The sequence below is a fragment of the Carcharodon carcharias genome, chromosome 30 (assembly GCF_017639515.1).
Source record: "Carcharodon carcharias isolate sCarCar2 chromosome 30, sCarCar2.pri, whole genome shotgun sequence".
In the NCBI taxonomy this organism is placed as follows: domain Eukaryota; kingdom Metazoa; phylum Chordata; class Chondrichthyes; order Lamniformes; family Lamnidae; genus Carcharodon; species Carcharodon carcharias.
Window position 1 is genome coordinate 13,620,386 of NC_054496.1, and position 19,384 is coordinate 13,639,769.

The 19,384-nt window shown below is 43.7% G+C and overlaps 1 protein-coding gene and 1 long non-coding RNA gene across 3 annotated transcripts in view; one reads left to right on the forward strand and one right to left on the reverse strand.

Moving 5' to 3' along the window:
* Nucleotides 1–19,384, reverse strand: part of LOC121271222 — a 76,309-nt gene that overhangs the window by 48,074 nt on the left and 8,851 nt on the right. The gene's annotated exons all lie outside the window — the stretch shown is intronic.
* nfixb (nuclear factor I/Xb) overlaps nt 3,899–19,384 on the forward strand; it is a 376,050-nt gene continuing 360,564 nt past the window's right edge. For both annotated transcript variants that reach the window (XM_041177033.1, XM_041177034.1), the window contains exons 1-2: nt 3,899–4,054; nt 6,284–6,387. The gene's annotated coding sequence lies outside the window, so the exon portion shown is untranslated. The remainder of the gene's footprint in view (nt 4,055–6,283; nt 6,388–19,384) is intronic.

A 19,384-nucleotide genomic window follows, 5' to 3' on the forward strand; every position in this document is an offset into this window, starting at 1 on the left:
GCTTAGACTCAAACCCTAAAAGCTGACAATGTTGCTATCACACTCAAACTTAATGTGCTTAAATCGGGTTGATATAATTAATTGCTTGCTCAACGTTGAAGTACAATCACCGAGACGAGAAAATCTGGGAAAGCCGTACAATAAACTGGTCATTTCTGTGTTCCATTTTTGCAGTCGTAGATTCGACCTGCGGGTGACTTGATTTGGCAGACTGAAACTGAGGGTTTTTTTTTCTCTGTCTGCTTCAAGTCACTGAATATCTGCCTAATTTTTTTTTTCGGCTAGGTCGGAATGAAGAGAGGGGATGCGGCTGGAATAATTGAGGTGATTCGCAGATTTACATTTTAAAATAACGCAACAATCGCAACGAAATAGTCTCTCCTTCAGGTACCGAGGGATGGTCTTCTGTACAATACTCCAAGGAGCGTTTGCAAGTTAATAGCAGGTGAAGGTGACAGAATTATGTTACAGGTTATTCTTACCTCAAGTTAACCAATGTGTTTGAATTCGATTTTAAAAAAAATAAAATTAGATTTCACGAACAATCATTTCGTAACCCATAATGAAACATAAAAAATAAAATAAAGTTGGTCCATTTTTGTGCCCTGTAGACTTAACCGGCACTGCATTCAGCTGTGTGTATGCATAGATATAAATCTAATGAATATACTCACATCAACCTTTTTTTAAAGTATAGTATCTATAAATCTCTCCATGCAATTCTAATAATTATAATCAGGCCTGTTTCATTCCAATCCAACAACATAGGTAATAGGATCTAGATGGGTAAACGGAACACTGTGAGGAAGCGGATGATTTATCATAACGCATCGGATGAATTCAACCTTGTCCCTTACTAAGTCGAGTTCGAATTATTAATCATAGGCTCGAAGAATTGGAAAGTGAATAAAATATATTTCTTGAACCAAAGGTGTGAAACGAAATCTCCCGGGGGGGGGGGGAGAAAAAAATCTGCATAGTAATACTAATTCTGATTTAAGTGAATATATCGTCAGTGGACAGAATTAACCGCTGTCGTGCCAACTTTCCTACACTTTTTGTTGACGAGGTGCGATTTCAATATTCTTTCTCATCAACATTGACACTTGCTGCTGAATTAGTAAATGCAGATTGGGATTCTTTTTCTTTATATATTGTAGGGACAAGTTTAACAGTGCCCTTCTCTCTCTCTCTCTCTCTCTCGGCCAGTTGAATATCGGCAGCAAGTTGGTCCAAGGGTAAAACGAAAGAAGGTACCATTTATATTTTTACTTTAACACTTGGCCGTACTAGTCTAGAATGATACATTTCATATATATATATATTCATACATATGTATTCATATATATATATATATTCATATATGTATATTCATATATATATATATTCATATATGAATATATATGCATAGTCTTGCTAAAGCATGTGCTTGGTTTCAATTTGAGCAGAAGGAATGGGGTAAATTTATAGGTGGGCGGGTGGGAGAATTGATGTTGGGGTGGGCTGGGGGTGGTGGTGGGGGAACGGGAATAATTTAGCCTCTAATTCAAGGAGTGAAACCAAAACGGATGGCTGTTAAAAAATAAAGCAATCGTGGGCGGGAGCCAAAAAGGAGAAAGTCTGGACGTGGTCAATTCCCTATTTCTAGTGGTGCTGGTTTAGACATCGATGTTCTTAACGAATTAGAAAGTGAATGTATATATGAAAGAAATTATAACCTTCTGGAAAATGTGATCATATTCGATAATATACAGTAGCAGATGTTTAAAAAAAATACTTGCTTAAAATACATTTGATACAAACACGTTTAGTTTTATACTGATTGGAATATAAGAAAACGTATAAGCACATAGAGACATAGACATAGATTTACAGAGTTAAAAATGTTTAAATACTGTAACTATTACAAGTGAATCCCTAGTACTTTTAACTTACAACATTCAAAGTAAACTCTGGAAGCAGAAATATAATAAGCAATGTTAAATAAGAATTAAGGAATAAAGGAAAAATAAGATTAAACATAATCCCAAATAGTTATGAAAACACAGCAGATGCAATAAATTTTCTCAGAACAAAATCGCATAATTCGTTAATTAAAAATGTCTTTTCATTACACACCATGCACCGTGTAACGAAACTCCAGTTCACTGATTTAACCAGGAACAAACAGATTGATATTTAATTCATAGGATTGTGTAAAAGACAGATTTTTAAAAAAATTAAACGTGTCCATTTAATATTGACTGCTTATAGTACAGAGGCTGCTTGAGGGAAAAAATGCTGCACTGTGTCAATTCATTCTGTTAATGTAGCGTTCAGTTTCGAAGCTGGAACTATAGGGGTCAAAATGAAATGTTCTTGGCACCTTCATTTAAAGTGTTTCTTGTCAGAATTCAGTGTTGGGTTGGGGTTTTCACATGAAGGCTGTGATTTGGGTTGGTTTGATTTTAATTGGTAATGAATCCGTAACAAGTAATGATGAGTTCAACAAGTTAAAAGCAATTTAAGTCCAAAAGTAACCGCAAGAAGAGAACAATTTGAAGCTTTAGATGTCTCCCCAGAGCAGAATAATTCAGATAACTGCTTTCATTGCCTCCTTCATGCATAATTACAATATTTGGCTCTGTGTGCGTGTGTGCGTGTGTGAAATAAGCATAATTCAGTGCAAAATGAAATGCAAAAGCTTAATCAAAATAACATTTCAATACATTTTTAAAAGTTTTAACCTAATTCTAATCTTGGACCCTCACTTTGGAATATCCGAGCCTGCTTCTGATCTCCACACATGGTTAGAACTCTGATTCCATAGCGCGGAGAAGTTAATTTGAATAATTATTATTATTCCTAAGGAAGTCACAAATGCTGTGTCAAAAATTAATTGAGAATGTGTCCAGTTCATTTATAGAGGTATCATTTTATCATCCGTCTCTTGTATGAAAAGATTTAATAATCCCTGAGAGTGCGATGTGCTAAATACTGAGGGAAAGTTTTAAATTATAAAGTCTCTCTTATTGAATCTTGTACAGCTCGTAGCTGGACATTCACCTAATGAAATAGCTAACCAACCAATACACACCCCACTCCCTCACACCCCATCTCAACCTGTCGATAGCGTCTTGTAATATTGTCAGAATTGGCTTTCTGAGCACCATGCGCAACTGAGCCAGCAGAGTTTTTGGGAAGTCACTGTCTTAGCCCACCACCAACGACCACCCCTCCCCCCGCTAACGCCCTCCTCCCAAACCCTACCAGGCGCTTTCAAAAATCCCTATGCTGCTTGCAGAGAAAAAAATAAAATGCCTGTAAAATTTACTTTACGCAAAAATAAATTGAGGAGGAACCCGCTCCGACACAAGATTAATATTGTAGCTTACTGATAGTCCCCAGAAGCTGGAAAGATGTACCTGAGACAGTTTTGGGATCTGCACGACAGCAACAATTGAAAAGTTCTGGGGTGGAGTGGCGGTGAACGGGTTAAAAGCCCTGAAACTTGCGAGGCACCATTGGCCGCTTATAGCACAGCAGAACACCCTTCACTGATAGTGTTTATGAATAACAGGTCTGGAATCTAGTCCTGTGCATTCCCGTTTAATTCGGCTAAAGGATGGGAATATCCCAATTTGTTGGGAGCTGCCTTAGACTGGTCAGTTGTCATTTCAGTGAGCATTCTGTCCTCGGTGACTGATCGCTACTTACACGCCTTGCCGCGATTTTAACTTGTCAGGCTCTGGCTGCCCATCAAATGTGGCTGATTTTTGCTTTAACTCCAGGGATATGTCAATCCGGTGTTGCTAACAGCACGGAGACGCACTGGTCACAAAAAAAAATAATAAAGTGAGGCAGCCCATTTGAAAGTTAAAACTTCTTTCCCTGCTTGTGGTGCTGGGAGGGGGCTCTGTTTATTTGCTCGAGGGAGTTAACCCCAGGCAGACTTCAAAAATGGACCCAAAATCCGTGCTCTATCTCCAAGATACCGACTTCTGACACTGAACCCAAAAGTACAGAGCTCCGACCGCTGTACTTAAGCGTCAATTGGAAAGAGCAGCTATGGATTGTATGTGGGATTTTTTTTAAAGGTTAAAATACCGTTAATTACTTGTCTGTCAATAAACTATTATTATTACCCACCCCCCCACCCCACGTATTAATCGTAGGAACTCACGATTTAAGAGGTTTTTACGATTTTAGTTTGTTTGTTATTTCCGCGACTGTAATAATACAAGGCGTGTTTATAACATGTTGATGAGCGAATGGATTCAGGGAGTGTTGTTTTTGGCCTTCGATGTGATTTAGTCCTTTTATTTGTTGGAGAATTATTTACCTTTAGCTCAGTCTTTAAATCAGCGGCGTGCCCTGTATTCAGGGAGAGGTGAAGTAACCACTTCACATGCTTAAGACTTGTTAGATATGTTTCCAGATGTCGGTGTTCCCTTTCCCCCACACCGTCCCCCACATCACCTCTCAATATGCCATGTCGCAGTCCTATCTGTATTTAAAAAAAAAACAATTGGAATGGGTGGCGGGGGAAATCATAGAAACGTACTGTAAATCAGGGGCACTAAAGTTAATGGAAGGATTGTAGCTTCTATGAATTAAATTGCATTAGGCCGATAGACATCTTACAGGCTCTGTTCCCGAATCTGTAGGAAGCATGTGGGAGCGAATGCAGGTAAAATGAATCATCTGGAACTGCATGCAGCGCCTGTTTCCCTTTTTAACCGCTGATATTAAAAGCAAGCAATTGAAACAACTCCCTCTCTCACACGCTTCGGGAAGGAACGGGCTCCCACAGTTCAAGCCCTTGTTAAGGACCAGAGGTCCGGAGAACATCACCAATTGATAATTCGGTTAAACAGAGGGGAGAAGATGTAATGAAAGCGGCGTACAATTAGTTGTAAACATCATACAGGGATTGTCTTCACGCTGCTAAACTTCAGGCGGAGTGGAAAGTTGAGGACTGCATTGGTTTCACTTAAAAACTAGTTATTAGTCTTTATACAATACATGTACCGGCTTTAAATATCTCACTTATTTGGATTCAACGCCTCTCTCTCTCTCCCCTGGCAGCTCTCAGGGGTCTGACACTATTGACATTTTTTTGGGGGGGGGGGGGGTGGGGGGTGGTGTAGGGAAGGTGCGGGGGTGGTGGTGGAGGTGGGGGTGGGGGGGGTGGGGGTGCGATTAGGAAAATATTTGAAGGTCTAAAATGAAAATCGGTTCCCGAAACCACCGCGGAAATGGCAGATTTCAGCCTGGTATCTGTGAGGCTTAAGCTGTTCCATTACATTCGGTGTAACAGTTAAATCGCTCCCATTGTCCAATTCCACCACTAGTGTCGATCTCTATAAGAAACCTGGTGTCAGGGCTAAACACTTTGTTAAAATATATATATATATATATATAAATATACTTCAGTTGTTCCACGCGCTAGTTGTGAAATTGCGCCGCGTATATTTCTTTTTAAAAAAACAATAAATCCACGCATTTTCCTTGTTTTAAAAAAAAATCTGCCGTTATACACACCGCTAAGTGGCCTTTGTTGGTTATCTGAGAGAGTGCGAGGGCCTCCACTCTCAGTCCCAGTAACTTTCGTCCACCCGCCCCACCATCTCGCTCCCCCCCACAACCCACCCACCCCTGCACCGCTGCCTCCGCAAAGCCGAAACTCTTGACGACCCCCAGGGCTGGCTTCTACCGTCCAAATCTGCTAAACAAAACAAAACCACCAGCTGTTCTCCCGACGCTTAATGGACCCAGATGCCAAACAGGACAAAACAACAAAAACAACAACAACAACAACAAAAAAGTTATTAAACAAAATGCGGCTCAGCTCCGAGACTTGAGCGCTCGAAGAGGAAAGTGCAGAGAGAACACTGCACTGTTCCACAACATCTCCCCATGAAGTTTGGAGAGATTTCTGTTTAAAGCACGCAGGTTTTTTTTTTAAAGCAAATTACAATGCTCGGAGACGAACATATTGCAGTGAGCCGGCATTTCAGACATTACGCCATGTAGTTACTGCAAGCTGCAGTTTCGGAATAACTCTCTTTTATATATATATATTAAAAAAACTCTCCGCCGAAGCCGCGAAGGAAGAGGCATAACTTTAATGTGGGCAGGTCGATTACAGAGAAATCTAGACCGAAATCACGAGAAAGAGAAACCCAGAGAGGAAAGGAAAACCTTCATGTGTCGGACTATCCGAAGAGAACTTTTGACTGTTATAATCTTTTCTCTCTCTCTCTCTCTCCCCCTTGCTCTGTCGATGGGTTGGGACCCGCAGCGCACGCTTTAACGTGGACCCTGCTTGCCCGTAGCAGAGAGTTTTCGGCGACCCGAAATGAAAATGGAACTGTGATTCCTGGCAAAATTCCCTACACCACAATGGTACGTGTTGTGAGAATCATTACTTCTCTCTCTCTCTTTTTCTCCCTCCCTCCCTCTCTCTCTCTGTCAATACTTTCCGAACAGACTTTTTTTTAAAAGTAGAAATTTAAAACTATATCCGCAAGTCTCAATTCGCAGACAAATGTTTGACAGATTAAATAAAAACACACACACACAAAAGTTTATCACTGGAAACCTGGCGTCTGTGGGAAAGGAGTTTGAAACGGGCCTTATGTTAAAAACTGCCCGGCTCCTGAAACAGCGAAAGGCCGGGAGGAGGGAGGAGGGTTTTTTTTTGAGGGGTGGGGGGGGGGGGGAGAAGGGTGGTTGGAGGTCTAATTTACTGGAAAATCCCCGCCCTCTTCTATCTCCAAAAGTGTGAATTGGTGCATATTCCTCTCACCGACCTCTGGAAGCTGAGTTCCCCCCACCATCACCACCACCCCCCGCCCCCCCCCCCACGCACAGCAACAAGAATTTGCATTTTAAGTACCTGTTTGATAATATCGGTGTGTCAATGTTACATCAACTCGCTCCCCTTTGAAATCGCCAGCCTTTTTTTTAAATATAGATTTATTTCTGGAGGGGGCGGGCGATGTGGATCTGTCGGTGAACAATTCTTTGTTACACTGGCCGAGGGCGAATGAATCGACACTTATGTTTCCCGTGTAGACCATATAACCAACAGGGCCTGTTTCATGTACACTCCCAGTCGGTTTCTGGTCTGCGAGGTTCATTTATATCAGCTTTACATCTTAAGAACTACAATAAAATTGACCACCTCGGATCTATTCATTTCGTTTACCCATTAGAACGTCCCGCTATGCATATTGAAGTGTGTGTTGTATTTAACCCAATATCGTATTCTGTAAACGCCCAGCCAGGCTATATATTTTTTTCATTTATTTGCCTGCATCGCTCCAACGCATTTTGTATACTTAATACCACTGGGCATATGCGGGGTACGTTAGAAAAGGGTGTTTGACGGACAGGTAGGGTGGTAGACGGTGTACTGTTTCCAGTCCTTTATTTCTAAGAAAAGTTTCACGCTTGTATCAGAGAGAGGAGAGGGCAGGAGGGGGAGGGGTGGGGTGGGGAGGGGGTGGGGGTGGTAAATAAAAAAATTAAGACCAATTAGCGACAAAATAGCCAAGTTTAAAAATTCCGAGAGTTAAACTGGTTTCAGCCTAATCGATTTGTACCTTGGTCAGATTCGCCGAGATTGTACTGCTGGGCGAATGAATAAATAAATATATATTTTTTAAAAATTAAAATAAGCTCCTTTGTTTTTTTTTTGCACTGCTAGTGAAACCCAAACAGGAATGGACATTTCTGAGGCAGATTTCAGTCAGTTGTAGGCCCGCGGTTTAACTGTAACAGGGAGGGGAGGAACGCATCAAAGGAAAATCCCACATGTGATTGCTGTGAGGTGGAACATTGTCTGAGCGCTGTCAGGAGCTGTTAAGATGAGAGTGTTTTAAGTTTCGCCGACGCAGAGACTCAACCCGCCCCATTTTGAGGTGCCTGCCGTGAGCCGCTGAGCCCCGCACCGCTTCAGACATGAACACCCTCAAGAGGAACGGGGGCACGGTTGTCAGCGCGACTCTTCGCCGGTTACCTGTAAAACCCCACTTTGCTCCTCAACCCACCATCCCCCCCACCAGTGCCCAACCCCCCCCCCCCCTCCCCACCCACCCACCTCTGTGTATGAGAAAGTGGCAGGATCTGGAGAGGAACTTTTTCCTATCAGAATCCTCTAGCGTTGCAAAGGTTCCCATGTAATGTGGATGTTTAGTTAAACTGTGTTCGTATGCGGAACAGGAGGGTTGAAATGATCCCCTAGAACCAACACGTTTTACGGTATTTACAGATAAATTGGAAGCCGAGAGCGAGGTGTTTAAATGTTGTCCCTTATTAACGTGGTGGAAATCGATTTTCTTATTGCAGTTTCAATATGTGGGAGACAGTGGAAAGTAGGAATAGCGAGCGCTTGCTACATCTTATATATATAGGGCGATTCATTACAAATGACTGACTGACATAACTCACTGTTAAACGACTTAGTCTCTTTCTGTCAAATATTTCACTTCTCAAAAATAATATTACTCCTGCTCATTTGCTTCAGAACATTGAATTACTGGTCAATTTAATTTAAAGTTAAATTGGGAAAAATTAAATATCACAATTTCATAGTATTTGGTGGTGGTGGTGGTGGTGCCGGGGGGGGGGGGGGGGGGGGGGGGGGGGTGGATTCAACTGTGAAAAATCACCTTTTGTGGTGATTGGTTCTTCATATTTTAATCCTTCCCCGAGAAGTTGGACTTGGAGAAGGGAAGGTTGGGAGGAAATTTGATAAGAGGTGTTCAAAATCATGAGGGGCCTGGGCAGAGTAGGGAGGGAGAAGCTGTTCCCATTCACTGAAGGGTCCAGAACCAGAGGGGCACCGATTTAAAGTCACTGGCAAAAGAATGACAAGCAACATGAGGAAAAACTTTTTAACACAGTGAGTGTTTTGGAACTGGGACGTGCTGCCTGAGACTGTGGTGGAGGCAGGTTCAATCATGGCTTTTGAAAGAGATTTGGAGAAGCACTTGATGAGACAACAGTTTCAGGAGCACAGGGAAAAAGCTTGGGGGGTGAGTTTGGCTGGATTGCTCTTGCAGAGAGCCAGCACAGACACAATGGGCTGAATGGTCTCCTTCTGTGCTGCGACCATTCTGATTCTCCCCTCACATGCTTTTTTGCCCCTCCTCCACCATCCTTGCCCACTTGGCAGAATGGTCTCACCTTCATGGCTATCCTTTGGACACTGCTGAGGCTACCTGTTTGCTGACCCATTTGGACGGAGCAGGAGAGGTCAACCACCCTTACCCTTCACCATCCTCTGCACCTGTCAAATGAGCCTATTGCACCACCTTCAACATCCACTCCCTCCACCACCGACGCACAGCGGCAGCAGCAGTGTGTGTGTACCATCCACAAGATGCACTGCAGCAACTCACCAAGGCTCCTTCGACAGCACCTTCCAAACCCACGACCGCTACCATCTAGAAGGACAAGGGCAGCAGGCACATGGCAACACCACCACCTGCAAGTTCCCCTTCAAGTCACTCACCGTCCTGACTTGGAAATATATCGGCCGTTCCTTCACTGTCGCTGGGTCAAAATCCTGGAACTCCCCTCCCTAACAGCGCTGTGGGTGTGTACCCACACCACAGGGACTGCAGCGGTTCAAGAAGGCAGCTCACCACCACCTTCTCAAGGGGAACTAGGGATGGGCAATAAATGCTGGACCAGCCAGCGGCGCCTACATCCTGTGAATGAATAAATAAATAAGACAATTACCACTGGCACTTACCCCTCTTCAGAGTGGGTGGGAGGAAGTGCAAATACCAACTGAAGCCAGCAAGAGCCTGATTGAAACCCCCTGTGCCCTGTGGTACATGAAGAGCTGGATTAGTAACATTCAGTAAGGCAGGTGAGCAGCCAAGACCCATAGTACAGGAGACCATTAAGGTGAAGAAGATAATAAATCCATTGGGTATTAAATTTTATTTCTAAAGAAAAACCTTTTGATTTAGATGTTTACGTTTGCTGCTGAAAATAGCACCAAAATATTGTTTTTTTTTGTTAAAATTTGCTTTAAAAGGATATTAGAAGCAATTTACTAACAATCACAACCTGTAACCATTTTGCAACATGCATTCCATATTATTTAGTCTAAACGTATTAATTATGTCAAGGTGTGGTGAATATCATTGAGCCTGCGTTTATGGTATTATTTTTGTCACTTTCTCGAGATTCCTATGATCTTTTCCCTCCTCCCCGCTGTGAAGCCCCGAAGGGTTGGCAAAACCTTTGCCAGTTGCAACTCCTGACCCAGCCCTCGGGAGGTAGGGGAGAATGAGCAGCAAGGGCTGCCTTCCCCTTTGTGATGCCCTCTCCTCTTCAGGGCTAAATCTCTTGCCACCATGCAGCATGTTTCTAGATGATCGGCTGGCCGCTGGGGGATGGTCGTTTGGGGTCACAGCAAGTGGCAGGTGGAGTACCCCTTGGCCTGCCACCCAACACGCCAACGATTTATGCTGCCCTTCCTCCGTGCACCCCCCTACCCCCAATGCCCCCTCAGTGCCTTGTTGTGCTCATCCTGCTTTCAGATTCTCTGCTGCCACCTCTCACAGCCCATCTTAGCTGGGGCGAGCCCTGCCTTTGGGCCACAGACATCACCAGAGCGCTGGCTTGCTCAACAACGATCCACAATTAACTAGCAGGAGGAGTGCATCTGGAAGGACAGAAGCAGTCCTGCCAATTTCTCTTCTTCTCTTCCTTCTACCACCCACCCCCCCCACCCCCCAACGCCCCCCCTCCCCCCCCCCTCCCCCTCACTCATCACAGTGCCCCTCCGCTGCCATCTGGTGTGTCATCTACCAGCCCAGCCCAGCGCAGTGCAGCTCACTGATCAACAACATTCAATAAAACTCTGCACAAACCACAAACCAAATGACTCGGTCGACATGAAAGTTTTTTTTTGTGTGTGTGAAAGGAGAAAACACGAAAAAAAATACCCAAGCAAGGTTGCAATGCAAATGTCATGGAATCTAAACCGATCATCTCCACCCCAATACATACTGCAGTACAGAATGTGGAGTCATTTTGACCATCTGTTTAAATGCTATCATGCTAGCAACAGCAGAGCTGCAAAGCCACATACATAAAGACACGCGCACACACTTTCTCTCTCTCTCTCTCTCTCTTTTGCAATGAGTCTCCATGACAAGGGGCTTCCTAACACAAATAGCAGCCCTTCAGCATCAATAGTGAGGCATGGTTGTGCCAGAAATCCCTCCGCCTTGGTCTTGCGAGCGAGTCAACAATGCATTTCTAGAAGTCACATCATTCTCCCTTTTGTTTACTACCTTGTGCCATTCTGTAGCATGAACTGAACTACCTTTCAGTATTTTTGACTATTGCAACATTGCTTTTTATTCCAAGGAGCTTTATTATCCTTGCAAGGGAGGGGGTAGGGGGGAGGGTTGCTTCTGGGGGAGGCGGGGTTGGGGTTTTGGAAAGCGTGGGGAGTGGGGTTAGGGAGGGGGGAGGGTGGTGAGCTGTTTACTGGGCAAATGAAACCTCGCAAACAGCCAGAAACACCATTAAGCTGCCACTATCCAGGACTGCACAGTAGCAGATAGATTCCCTAATATGGAACCATCTGACCTGATGCAGCTGCTCTTCAGGATCCCAGTGGATGCAGTGGCAATAATTTAAATAGTAAATTTTGTATATTAACAAAATCAGCCTGACACATGGGCAAATGGATGCAATGAGGTAAATCTCATGCACTCTGATTAGAAATGGCAAAGCCTTGTTTTGCCAGCCTTTGCAGGCTGGCAATGGAAGCATTTAAAGGGACAGGATCGTCCGCACCTTGCCAGCGCCATCGCTTCTTTGTGGCTAGAGGTGGGCTTAGTAATTGTATCAGTGCCAGAAACCACACTGCCAATGCGTCCTAATATATTTTGATCAAGCCCAGGACAAAATACTGAAAAAAAGCATTGCAAGAAAAAGTTTGTGACACAGGGGCCCATTGCATTTTGTGCCGTGCTGGCTGCCCTGGAGTGTTAAAGCACCCTTTCAGCCATCTAATGCCGTCCTGGCTGCCTTAGCAATTGCACCTGACTGTCCCCTTCCCTCTAATACCTCCTTAGAATAATTATCAAGGATGAGGGGGCTAGGACATACAAATGCGAGATGCTGTGTGGTGCTGAGGTGCAGTTACCGTGTACCCCTCCCCTCCTTGGATCACCCTACTCCCTTGAGCTCTGAATTTCATCCCTTGTAAGCGGGGATGGGTGAGTGGGTACTAAGGGAAGATCAGGTGCTTCTCCGGATTTCAAAGGCAAAATGAAGAGTGCGCATGGATGGGTTTGTTCTGTTCACTTCACAGCAGCATTAGGAGAGCCCAAGGTGTCCATTGATGTCTGGCAGCAGCTGATATACAGCGGTGGAGAGTAAAGGAATAAGAAGCGACAACCGTATCTAGCCTCTAATCTCTCTCTCTCTCAGTTACAACTTTTGTTGTCTCTCCCTTTCTTGAAACACCGACAGCCTTTAGTTCATTTGAACTGTCTGTTCCTCTTCCCTTGAGGGTCCAAATTTTTAAGTTCTTTCACGTGATGTGGGCATTGCTGGCAAGGCCAGTATTTGTTACCCATCCTTAATTGCACCAAATGGCTTGCCTCACCATTTCAGAGGTCAGTTAAGAATCAACTATATTTCTGTGGGTCTGCAGCCACACGTAGGCCAGAACAGGTAAGGACAGCAGGTTTCTTTCCCTAAAGGGGCATTCGTAAACCAGTTGGGTTTTTATGACGATCCATGATCGTTTCATGACCAGCTTTAAAATTCCAGACTTATTAATTGAACTTAAATCCCACCAGCTTCTGCGGTGGGATTTGAACCCGAGACCCAAGAGTGTTAGCCTGGGCCTCTGGATTACTAGTCCAGTGACATTATTAGTACACCGCTCTTGTCTCTTCCAATCCTCTTCTGCTTTGTGTCAGCTGTGGCTCAATGGGTAGCACCTTTTGCCCCTGAGTCAGAAAGTTGTGGTTTGAAGTTTCGCTACAGAGATTTGAGCATTATAAAGCTAGGCTGGGGGTGGGTGACAGTCTGGTGGTTCATAATTCATGCTGAATCCATAGATGGCAGGCGAACTTAGATAAGTTTGGCGAATAGGGCTGTGTGTGACCCATTTAATATGGACACATGGAGCTGGGAAACTGGAGGTGTATTTGCATTTTGCAGGAATCCACGTGTAAAGTGGTTGGTGAAGAATTTGATTTGGAGGAGTAACCAATTATTGATTAAAAGTGCACAAATAGGGTGGGATGTTAATGGGAAAGCAACTAGAATTTTAGGCAATGACTGCAAAACAGAGGCCACTGTACTCAGGCTGACTGAGGCTCTGATATGTCCACTGTAGGAGGACACACACAGATTTCCCCTGAACTGGCTATGAGATCGTTTTGTTTCTTTCCAGGAGGCAGTATGATTAGGGGATGCATGAACAAAGAGGGAGTTGTGCTGTTGATTGGATGGGGCAGGTTTGATGGGCCCAATGGTCTTTTTATAAACCTGTGCCACACTCCCCCCCCCACCCACCCACCCACCACCCCCCCCGGGTAATGTGGTGATGAGATGATGATGTTGAATCCACACTGTTCAGCAAATTCCTTAAATTCTCTGGAGGTAAACTGGGTTCCATTGTCACATATTACTCTTTCAGGAATCCCTAGCTCAGTGAACAGAACTCGTCTGCTGAGGTGGTTGTTGCAGCTCTCAAATCTTTCACCTGTCGAATAAAAGGGCCTTTGAGTAGTGGTACGCAATGATGAGATACCTTTCTTGATTTTGTGTGATTAAATCGGCTCGCACAATATGCCATGGTCTGGGTGGTACTTCAGTAGCTATCATCCCCTCTTTCTGCTGTGTGTTTCTGTACTTCTGGCAGATTGCATGTAAACACCATACTTTTGATGTCTTTGTGGATGCCTATCCCATACACAGCTGATCCAGTTCTGAGCTTACGCTTCTCCAAACCCTAGGTGGCCTTCACGTATGTTTTGGAGAAGTTCTCCCTGCATCATTTTGCACATGATTATTTTGGACCCGGCCAGCAGAACACCATCCTGTAGTGGGATGTGGTCTCAGTTCGACCAGTGCTGACGTATTGCTGGCTGTGTTTGCTGGATTTTATCAGACCAACCCCGGATCAGTTGCTGAGAGAGCACCTGTAACTTTTTGCCTTTGCTGGCCTTATCTCTGATTTGACTCAGTTTCGGTGGCATTACATTCACTAGGTGATGGGTCTTTATACCGAGGTCTTTTATCTCATGGTTCTCCTGTGGTGACAACTGAGATAGGGCGTCTGCCAGCATCATTACTCTTACTGGCTTCCTGGCTATTTCAGAGCGAAGTCGTAACTCTGAAGCCTCTGAAAAGTAACCTCTGCAGTTCTGTTGGAGCTTGATGCAGATCCTTCTTGTAGATTTGCTCTACTTTCCGCTATGAACTTTCTCCCTTGAGGTATGTCTGGAATTTTTCACATCCATGCACGACTGTCGAAAGTTCCCTTTCTATGTTGGCATACCTGGTCTCAGCTGAGGTTACAGCTTTGGATGGGAATGCTATTGGCTTTCCCTCCTGTACCAGGGCTGCTCCCAGTCCTTTTGTAGAAACATCTACCTGAGTGACAGGCTTCTTTCTTTTGTAGTATGATAGACTTGTCTCCTTGCATTCCACTTCTTTGGGTTGGTTGAAACTCCTCTCATGTGACTCCAAGCACCACTGGTGTTCAACACCTTCCTTCAGCAGCTCTTGTAGGTTTGCTGTGTGTTCTGACATGTGAAGTATGAAATAACTCATGGACTGGATCAAGCCAAGGAAATTTCTCAACCCTTTCTTGCCTTTTGAAGCTTCTACCTCAGAGATGACTGTGACTTTATCAGGACTTGGCTTGACTATGTCAGCTCTATAACACCATTTCCAAGAACTGGCATCCTGGCACTCTCACAATGCATGTGTCTGCATTTAATTTGAGCCCAGCTTTCCTGGTTCTCTCCATGGCTTCATGTAGATGGTGCTCATGATTGTTTTCATCGATGCCATAGGCCTGGATATCATCAGCTATGCCAACTGTGCCTTTACGTCCTCACTATGTCTTGTCTACTTCCAATCTATTTTCTGCTGGGACACATCCTGGCCTACTTTAAGGCCAACAGGCAGATGCAGTAGTTTGTACTGATCAATGGGTGTGTCGAACAATGAAGATGCAGCAGCCACTTCAGCATTCAAACCTGTTGAAAACTTCAGTCCCTGGCAGTGCTGGTGCGATCTCTTCCAGTGTTGGAATAGGTTAGCAATTGCTCTTTATAGCTTGATTAAGCTCTTTGGGATCGAAGCAAATTCTTTGCCATCCACTTGGCTTCTCTCTTCCACAATGGAGTTTACTCAATGTGTAGTAAACCTGTACTCAACCTGTGATACTGGTGATCACCTTCTTTTCTTCCATCTCTTGGAACTCTCTTTCAAGCTTTCTATTGGTATTTTACGTGGAGGATGAATTACTGGTTTCGTCGCTGGGACAATAGTGATGTGACATTCAAAATCGTTAAAAGTATCCAACCATCTCATAGAAATATTCTAGGCTTATTTGTACCAGATCTTCTTTGCTTCTGATCAGAGAGCGCTTTTCGATGGGTGTAGTACATTCAACCCTCAGTGCCACCTCTTTCACCTTAAGGTTTACTGAGATAGGCTGTAGCTCTTTGCAACTGCTCAGCCCCAGGGTAGCAAGACCATTTGTTTAAGTGACATAGAGCATACATAATATGTTTTCTTTTGTGTGTTCCTCTGATTTGGGTTGTTCCAAGCGGTCAGATCTCAGTTCCCCCATAGGCCTTTGGCATGATGTTGCCTGGTTTTAGAGCATCTTTTTTTGGATAACCGTTTTCTTTCACGTTTCCAGGAATGACCTTCTGGTATAGTCTGAGTGGGATGATGTTACTCTGTGCTCTAGCATCCAGCTTCATGTTCAGCTTTATGGCTGTGGGCTTATTTCTCACCCTCATCCTGATCTGAATGGTAACGTGAATTCCTTTTCTCTGGGACCGGTCACATCCATTTGACCAGTTGGTCCCTATGCCTATTGTGTCCAAATTCATCATCGTCTTCCAGGGTATGGATGTTTTGCTTTCTTTTACTTCTCATTCATTTTGTTGCTCTCACTCTGATAACTCATTTACCATCTTCTTTCCTTGTTCTGCACACCTTTTCCCTGTGATTGGGCTTTCCACAAGCTCTGCAGTTTGATCCATATGTGGGACCTTTCCTTCTGTCTGTGAGCTCATGTGGTTTTCCATAGCACTTGCACATCTTTCTGTCTGTCTGGTGTGCATTCTTTTGTTGCTGTTTTACTGTAGCAACTATGTTGCCTTTCCCTTGATGTAAGTGAAAGATAGCCGTTTGAGTAGTCAGAATTTTCAACTGTTTACTCATGGCTTCATCTGCTCTGAGAGTGTCTATAGCCTGCGATATTGCGAACTTGTCCTTTCAATTAAATCTTTTTGTAATTCTAGGTGTGCAGAGCCCTAAATGAACTGATCTAGCAGCTTTTCACCTTTGTCCTTAAATTTACATTTTCTGGGCCGCATTTGTTATGAACTTGTTAACAGGCTCACCTGATTCCCGTCTCAGGCCCTGAAATTCATATTGATAGATCCGATAATTTGGCTTTGGCTGGAGATATGAGCCTAATTTATCAAAAAAATTGTTTGGGTTTCTGCTGCTGTCTGCACTCAGCTCCCAGCTATTAAATACATTTAACCCTTTCCTGCCCACAGAAGGATTTAGCTGCCACCTTGCCTCTTCACCAGTGCCTTTTAGAGAGTTAATGAATGTCAGTACACACTTTTGTTTAAACCTCTCAATTGCCTCTATGGCATCATCAGCCTCCCAATTCATCATGGGCTGAAGCTGTGTGTTCATTGCTGTGGCAGTGGCCATTTTGCTTTTGCACAGTACACTCAGTTTTTCTCTTTCTCTCTGGCACTAATTTGGGTTGATTTTTTAAATTATAATTATAATTTTAATTATAAATTTATTTAAAATGTTTGGGTCTTTACTCACACACAATCCACTGCCATCATATTATGTCTTCTGGTTCCAATAAGTTAGAAATAATCACACTTTAGACCCAAAATGCTGGAGCTTCATTAAGTGACCATCCTGGACCTGGAAATATATCACCATCGCTTCACTGTCTCTGGGTCAAAATCTTGGAACTCCCTACCTAACAGCACTGTGGGGGTAACTACACCACATTGACTGCTGTAGTTCAAGAAGGCAGCTCACCCCCACCTTCTCAGGGGAATTAGGGGTGGGCAATAGATGCTGGCCTAGCCAGCAATGCCCACTTCCTATGAAAGAATAATAAAAAAAGAGTATATTTCTTTCAGCTTTCCATGCCTGGTGGACTGATATATTGTGACTCAGCACATGGCTGCTGCGCAACAGTAACTGTGGCACCCCAGATGTACATTCTCATAACAATTAGTTCCTAGCTCTATGAATACCATAACAATATAACAGCCACTGACTATGTTGGGTCAAGATGAGGGATTCAAGCTGTGAGGAATCAGTGGCTAATGCCAGAAAGTTACACTAAGCTTTTCCAAAATCCTATTTGGGTCTCAGTTTGGGTATTCTGTCCAATTCTGGGCACCACACTTCAGGAAGGATTCTAAGACCTTAGACAGGAAGCAGAGGAGACCTACTGGAATCAGACTGTGGATGAGGGAATTCAGCTATGTGAAGAGATTAGAAAACCTGGTATTAATCTCTTTAGAGCAAAGAAGGATAAGAGGAGGCACAATAGGAGTGTTCAATATTATAAGTGGTTTTGATAAAGTAAAGAGAAATTGTTTCCACTGGAGAACACAAATTTGAGATAACTGGGAGAGGCTGGGGGCTGGTAGCATAATGGTAATGTTATTAGACTAGTAATGCAGAGGGCTGAGCTAATGTACTGGAGGTCAAGTTCAATTCCCACCATAGTAGCTTGGGGAGTTTGAATTCAATTAGTAAAAAAAACCTGGTATCAAAAGCAAGTCTCAGTAATGGTGACCATAAAACTAGTGATTGCTGCAATAAACCTATCTGGTTTGCTAATGTCCCTTAGGAAAGGAAATCTGCTCTCCTGGTTGACTCTTACTGTCCTCGGAGACAGCCTAGCAAGCCATTTAGTTCTGTCAAACTGCTACAGGGGAAAAAGCCTCACATGGACTGCAGCAATCCAAGAAGGCAGCTCACCAGCTCCTTTTCAAGGGCAATTAGGGACGGGTAATTAATACTGCAACACTCCTGAATGAAGAAAGAAAGCGATTGCAATGAGGGGAGTTGTTTTATGCAACAAGTTGTTGTGAAGTGGAATGCACTGCCAGAAAGGGTGGCGGAAGTAGATGCGATTGTAATTTTCAAATGAGAATTTGGATAAGTACTTGTAAAAGAAAAACAGTTGCAGAGCTATGGGGAAAGAGGAGGGGAGCAGGACTAACTAAATGTAGCTCTATGAAAGAGCTGACACAGGCTCAGTGAGCTGAATGGCCTCCATCTGTGCTATAAGATTCTATGATTCTAACATGGCGCAGCACTAGCAGTACAGCCATAGGTATTTGTGAGAGCAGAAAGGAATGTTCAGGCTTGACGAAATGCAAAGCAAAAAAAGAGACTATTATGTAATTTGTGCTGGCACGAAGGTGTTTTAGAATTTGCACTGGATGCAAAATGTGGTGGGGTGAAATGGCAATATAAATTGTTGGGATCAAATTTAGGCGGAGAGTGTGAGCCCACATTGAAGATGGTAGTGCTGATTGCCTCAAGTTTGCACCAACTAAGATTTTCCAACTGTTGCAAACGTAAAGCCTAAAAGCGCTTCTTAAATTTTGTTTCCACTCTTATTGTTACCAGAGAGCCCAGTAGATGTTTTGCATTCAAATTTGACAGACTGGCTGGCAAGGAGCTAATTTTCTATGACTTAGAGAACGGCACATAGTTGGCAGTATAACTTGGGTTCGCTGGCTTTGTCCCACTTTTATTTGAGTAACAGTCTCAGGTTAGTACCTGCAGCATGACAGAGCTGTTATAGATATCAAAGTGCAAATAATAGGAGATGCTTTTGATGCCACTGTAGCATGCAACTGAGCATATAATGCCTAAGAGCTGGGATGAAGGTACATTTCTTTCCTTGTGGGGTGAATGCACTGTGGCTTCATGAGCCAACATAACTTATTTTTTTTTAAATGTACGAAACTTAGTATTTTTAAAGCCATAATAAATCTCAATTTGTACTGCTTTCAGTAAGAGGTCACGACCTGTAGTCCAACAGCTGTCCCCTTCTGTGACATCGCTGGCCAAGTTAATGCCACGTTTGCAAACA